The following is a 7,145-nucleotide window of genomic DNA, read 5'->3' as shown; positions in this document are numbered from 1 at the left end:
GCAGCAGCCAGGGGAACAAGGCCTTCACCCAAAGCACATATCTGAATTGTACATCACAGCAAGGACACATAATTCAAAAGAAGAAAGAAAAGAATAAAAAGCATTTCTTTAATGCTCAATACAAATATTTTACTGTCTCTCTTCTTTCTGAGGCCTCTGGCCTCTCTCGTCAGCCTTTTCACCTCTGTCCATAGTCCTTGCCAGCACTTTGTCTATGCTTTGCTGCCCTCACCATTATAAGAGTCACAAACACTTTTCTTTACCAGATGAGCTTAATTCTCATTTTTCAGAACTTCATCCACATCTTAATTTCCTTCTTTCTTCTGGAAGTTTCTCCCTTCTCTGTCTGCTCCTCCTCTGCCTTTTGTAGCAGAAATCTATTATCCCACTTGGTTCCTTTATTTATTTATTTTTTTGTAGCTAACACGGAAAGCGTGACCTGCCTTTTCCAAAGCAAGGCAGACAGTTTTGAACCACGACCGACATAGGTTAAGCTCTGCTAAACTCTATGACATGAGGATTATAAATTAAAGGTCAATCCATTCTTTCACATGGTTGCTATTGGGGAAAAAAACCCTCTTGAAATGTACTAAATTCAGATGCATTGGAATCTTATGTGAAAGCCACAGAAGAAAGGCTGGCGTTGGAATAAAGATCTGCTTCCCAGAGTGCATTTAGACAAAGCTTGTCTGCTTCCCAGAGGGTATTTAGACAAACCTTGCCTCCGGTGATTCGCCTCCGACCCCATCTCCTTAATCAGACATCTGTTCATCCTCCTGCCAGCAGATGGTCATCAGAGACCCCCACACCCACTTCTACCCTCAGCTCACAGCTCAGACCTATGGCAGGAAGGGTCTGTTTGGCTTGGGGAGATTTTGCAAAGCTTCACCAAGAAGTGAGTTTCCATCTCCCCACGGCAGCAGTACTTGGAGTGACAAAGGGCTGACCGGCAGGTCAACAGCCAATAGTGAGAATAGCCCTGTTAACACCAGAAAACACTAACCACGGTCCCACCTCTGCCAAGACAAGACGTGTTCTGCTGCTCGGAGTTAAGCTGCTTGACAGAAATAGGACAGACCCAGGCAGGAATGCATTTCTAACGGTTACTTCCATTTGCAATGTACAAACACCAGCATGCAAATTATCTCATTTCGGTTCATCAACAATCCTGTCAAGTAGGTAGAGCAGGATTATTATTTGTATAACAATTTATTTCATTGTGCAAGACCGCAAATATACAATGCAGTCACACTGTACCTATGCTATCCAAAAGCAAGTGTAGAAACATGCAGCCGAAAAGAACCAGGTCTCATCCTGAGGCAATCACAAGCGCACCCAGAATCCAGACGGTGGTGCAAAGTCCGCCTTCCCTTCTCCCTTGGGTCTCCTTCTAGTCTTAAGCAGCCACCTCTAATGGAACCAGAAAGCCCTGCATTCTCATCTCCTCTCTGCCTCTTATATGTCTCTGCTATTTCTCCTGGTTAGTGCTTTTTTCCTACCTGTGCTTTGGTATGGAAAATGGTTTTATTTTTGGAAGCCATAGCAAGAAAAACACACTTTCCTTGAGTCCTTAAAAGCCCCTTCCTCACCACCCTTGCTTCTCTGTCCTGGAAGATGCATTTGCCTTTCGGTCTGAGGCCAGCGAATTCCATATGCCCACGCCAGAATAAAGTAAACATGAAGACCAGTCTCTCTCTCAGTGTTGCTGATCATCTCTCATAGAATAACATCACTGGGCTGTGATGCTGAAGATCCCATCCACCAGCTGTAACAATGAAGAGGAAGGAACACCCTCTCTTTCCATGTTTGTCTACTACCGAAAATGTGGAAGATGCAGAGAAGTAGGAAAGATGGCGATACTCTCACTAGTCAGTGATCATCAGCTGTTAAATAAAATTTGTAGGCAGCCATTCATTTGAACTCAGCTCCTTTACTGAACCCAACAGACCAAACTACTGTGGAGCCACATGGCCAATGAAATTCAGTAACTTGGGACTCGATTCACAACTGAGTTTGTGTTAGTCCCAGCAGTGGAGCTTTAGTCCACTGCCGGCGGCCGGTGGATTCGAATAAGATGAAAATGCAGAGCTCTAACCAATGAATTTATTCTTTTTCCTCACTTTTATTTTCTGCCCATAGATACTGTGTGACCATGTATGAGGCGGAGGATCTTTGAACACATCTGGTTCCCTGAATCATTTATTTAAAGGACGAGAGCTCTAAGTGCAGAAAAGGGAGGTACCTTGGTAAAAACCATATTCAGTATTTGAACCTGACCTGTTCAATGGGAAGCCCAGGCTCTTGGACACAGAAACCTCAAACTGCCATCCCCAACTGAATTTGGGTTTTAGTTGCAGGAAATGAGCCAAACTTCTTTCCCTCCCTGAGTTCTGAAAGTGACTCCTCTCATTCACTCACCACTCCATTTCTCAGAACTTTTCAGAACATCCATCCAATAATACTCAGACGGTTCACAAGATACCAATACTCTATAGCAGTTCTGTTTACTAAAAACATAATGTAAACCAAAAATGTCATTTAAAATTTTCTACTAGCCATATTAAACAAGTAAAAAGAGACAGGTGATGTAAATTTTTAAATTTGCTTAACTCAATAGGACCAAAATATTCTTTCAGTATGCGTCACCAACCACATTACAGACACTCAAAAGCCACGTGTGGCCAATGGGTACCATACTGGAAACTGTATAGGACAGTTCTATAGAATGGAGTGCAGTGTGCACTAGAATAAACCAGAAATCTTATTACATACAAACTCCCGAGGCCCATTCTTCCAGGTTCTGATTGACTAGGTCAGAAAAGAGATAGGCATTTTTAGCCAAGTTCTCTCAAGTGACTCCAGCGAAAGCTTTCTGCAGAATACACTTTGAGAAACCCCGATGTAGGGGATTGTTCAGGGCAGAGTGGAAGTTTCACCTGACCCTCGGGGCATCAGAATAACTCATAGGATTTACTTCCCTAAGAGGGTGCACCACTGCAATTTTCACTATTCTCTGACTCATGCACAATAAGTGGATTTAATACGTGTATGTGAAGACGTAGGTGCCCTAGATGAACAGGACAAAAGGACATTGGGTTGGACCCATTTGTTCTTGCATCATTATTTATATTTGCATCATGACCCATTTCTTCAAATGATGCTTGAGGTAAAATATTAATGATCCTAATAAATAAGGAAGAGCTCAGACAGAATCCCATTCCTTTCAAACCAAGACAACTTTGAATGGCTGTCTATCTACATAATGGTTTCTCTTCGTTTCATTCAAGAGTCTACTAATTAGGTAAGACCACTTTCCATACACAAACATGCCCCCAGGCTTGGACTCAGTTACAAGCAAGGAAGAACAAGGGTAGGAATCGTCAGACCGTCTGAGTTTTCCTTCTTGCAACGTTTCTCGAAGCATCATTTGAGGACCAGATAGGGCAGTGATGCTAGACATGAAATAGTCGGTCCCGCAAATTTGCAAAGTCCTCCTCTAAAGACAGATTCATATGGTCAGGTGTAGACTCAGAATCTCCAAGGTCCAGTACCCCCATCACCCTCTGCTCCTGGGTTATTCCGATGCAGGGGATAAGGGTAAAAGTAGTGGAACCTGTACACATGTCATTGGTCTCATCAGCATGAAACTACAAAAGTCAGTAATATCTCTTTTTTTTTAACTTTAATTATACGTGTACTATTTGCAATAGCAAAGGCATAGAATCAATCTGAATGCCCATCAATGGCAGACTGGATAAAGAAAATGTCGTACATACACACTGTGGAATACAATGCAGCCATAAAAGAGAATGAGATCACGTTCTTTGTAGCAACACAAATGAAACTGGAAGCCACTATCCTTAGCAAACTAATGCAGGAACAGAAAACCAAATACCACATGTTCTGACTTACAGGTGGGAGCTAAATGATCAGAACTCACGAACACAGAGAAGAGAGCAGCAGACACTGAGGTCTACATGAGGCAGTGGGTGGGAGGAGAGAGGGGATCAAAAAAATACCTATTGAGTACTATGCTTATTAGCTGGGTGACAAAATTATCTGTACACCAAAGCCCCATGACACACAGCTTACCTATATAACAAACGTGCATATGTACCCCAGACCTCAAATAAAAGTTTTAAAAATTATAGAAAATGTATCTATATTATAATTTCCAATTATTAAATATATCTACAAATACAAGGAAACTGAGTAAAATTTAAAAGTTCCCTCCCCTCTTCAATAAATACACTCTTCCCCAGAGGTAACCACCATTAACAGCTCAATTTAAATCCTTCTGGCATATTTTCAATATATTTACATATTGAAGATTTACACATATGTAAAGATGTTTTGTTTTATTGGTAGAATAACAGGTGTGTACTGTACTACAGCTTGCTTTGTCACTTAAGTAAAACGTCTCAGAAATCACTCCACACCCGCTCTGTAGGATCGAAATACAACTCTACCTCATTGTTTGTTTGTTTCTTTGTTTGTTGTTTGAGACAGAGTCTCGCTCTGTTGCCCAGGCTGGAGTGCAGTGGCACAATCTTGGCTCACTGTAGCCTCTACCTCCCAGGTTCAAACAATTCTCGAGCCTCAGCCTCCTGAGAAACTGGGATCACAGGCACACATGACCATGCCCAGCTAAGTTTTCTGTCTTTAGTAGAGACCAAGTTTCACCATGTTGGTCAAACTGGTCTTGAAGTCCTGAACTCAAGTGATCCATCCACCTTGGCCTCCCAAAGTGCTGGAATTACAGATGTGAGCCACTGCGCCCAGCCACTACCTCACTATTCTTAACTGATGCATAGTATTCTACAATACAAAAGGTCTATATTTGATTTAACCTTTCTTCGCTTTATTGGTGAGTATTTAAGTCTCTGTGTGTGAGTCTGTCTGGTTCAAATTTGCCACGGGCTTAGGGAATAATAAACAACCACGAATCTTGAGTCCACAGGTCCTCATCCAAACTCAGAACCTTTTATGGAACCAATTCTCTGACTGTCTTCCGGCTGTAGGTATTGGCAGTGAAAGCTCCCCTTAGCCTGCTTCTCAACAAGAATGTCCAAAGCACATCTCCACCTTCACACCAAGGTCTATCTCCCCCAGCCCCAGAGAGAAGAGGTCTCCTTCCCTCTTCCATTTCAAGATCCACTTCATTTCTCAGTTCAGGGTTTACCTTTCCCTGCCAAAATTTAACCAAGAGAACATGTGCTATTTTCAGGTCTTGTAGCCCCTGCTCCACCAACAAAAGACGGGGCTCTGCCCCAGGCTGGAACAGGTCTCTAAGTCCCTCTTCCCTCAACACACAAGTATTGAGCCCTTTTTCATGTGCTAGGAACCTGAGGAAGAAGGAGCAACAAGACAGAATCTGGTTTCTGTCCTGATGGAGCTTATGGTCTAGTGGGGAGACACAGCCCCCCAGTAAAGCAACAAAACAAACAAATTACTAAGTACAAACTGTGCCTGTTTATATGCAGAAAGGAAACAGAAACCAGGCTAAAGAATAATGACTGGAAGATGGGAGGTTCTTCTTTAGACGCAGTCATGAGGATGGAGTCTCTGGGGAGACATTTTTGCTAAAACTTTAACAATGATAAAGAGTCAATCAGGCGAACAAAGAGTCAGGAGAGTTGGAAGGAAAGAAGGGTCCAGGCAGAAAGAGTGACGGGTGCCCGTACATCTTGTGAAAAGGAACAAGGTGTGTTCTAGGAGCTGACAGAACAGTGTCTTTGGAGCCAAGTGAGAGAAGAAAACTCTGAATCTGGAAATGGGGCAGGAGATCAGATGATTGCAGGCTTTGTAGGCTGTGAGGAGGACGAGTTCAGATTTCATTCCAAATGTAATGAGAACCCTTGAGGGAATTCTCACCAGGGGAATCGTGATCTTAACATCACTAAAGATCATTTTAACGGAGGTGGAGAACAGACTAGAAGAGGGAGTTGTAAGATTGAAGGCAGGGAACTAGTAAGAAGACTGTTGGACTAGCCAATGGGTTAACCAACAGTACACAAGCCAAATTCTGTTTTTAAAAAGATCCCATTTAGGGAACCGGCAGTGAAATTGGGGCTGCGCTGGGTCAAACTCCGTCCATTGGTCCTTTAACCTATGTCAGTATGGTCCTCCCTGCCACAATTATGTCATTGGGATTTCGGCCCATCATGAACTGCATAAAAAGATTAAACAAGATCATGCACCTGCACACGCTGCCCAAGACAGTATCCAGGCATACAGCAGTCTATATTCAGATCCAGGAAAAAAAAATCTAAGATGGCTCAGTTCTGCCACTACATCCGCTTTATATTGCTAGAAGTTGATGTAACATCTCAGTCTGAAGAATCTGCATTATGGTTACTTTACTATACTTAGAGATTCTCCCAGACCGCTGGGAGGGATTTGCCTGGCATCTGCACAGCTAGTTGGGGCCTCCAAAATGGTACTTCCAAAAGAAATAAACGGATTGTCTATAAAGCAAATTTCAAACTCCTTCTAAAAATAAAAACTGATTATCACCCCCAAATTGATAGTTCCTTCCAGATTTCAAAACTTGAACTCCAATGTTCACCCGACATCCTGTTACTCCAAAGTGCCACTATGCAAACGAGAACAATGCAGCGTGCAGACTGGCTGGGTTTCCCTGAGCATCTTTGCAGGTGCTTGTCTTTTGCCACGTCTGGAAAGCATTTTTATTTTGAGGTGCTGCTTTCTTGGTTGGTCTGCCCACGGTCCAAGTCTGGGATTTCAGGTTAATTTCTAGCTGTGTACAAGCAACTAGACTACTTTGACCCCCTGGTCAAAGTTAGTTAACCCAGTTTGACCCCATCACAGAGATTAACCAAAACCGGGTATTGAATGCCAGCTCATTTTGAAACCCAAAACTTGGGATAATGTTTAAAGTCTATGCTTCTCTTGGCAAGACATTGACAGCACAGCACGTTAGGATGTATTTAGGTTTCCAATCAAAATGGTGGCCACCTTTGTATCTTCTTAAATGGTATTAGGATATATGGCACTCAATACAAACAAATTGGAAGGAAAAACCAGGTCTTTTACTTAGGATTCAACAAAATCCTAAGCTAGCAGGCTCAACGGATCCTGCAAAAACCAATCTGCAAATAGTGCTGTCTTCTTCGTCAATGTGT

This window comes from Callithrix jacchus, chromosome 12 (genome assembly GCF_049354715.1).
Source record: "Callithrix jacchus isolate 240 chromosome 12, calJac240_pri, whole genome shotgun sequence".
Lineage (NCBI taxonomy): Eukaryota > Metazoa > Chordata > Mammalia > Primates > Cebidae > Callithrix > Callithrix jacchus.
This window is presented reverse-complemented; position numbering follows the sequence as displayed.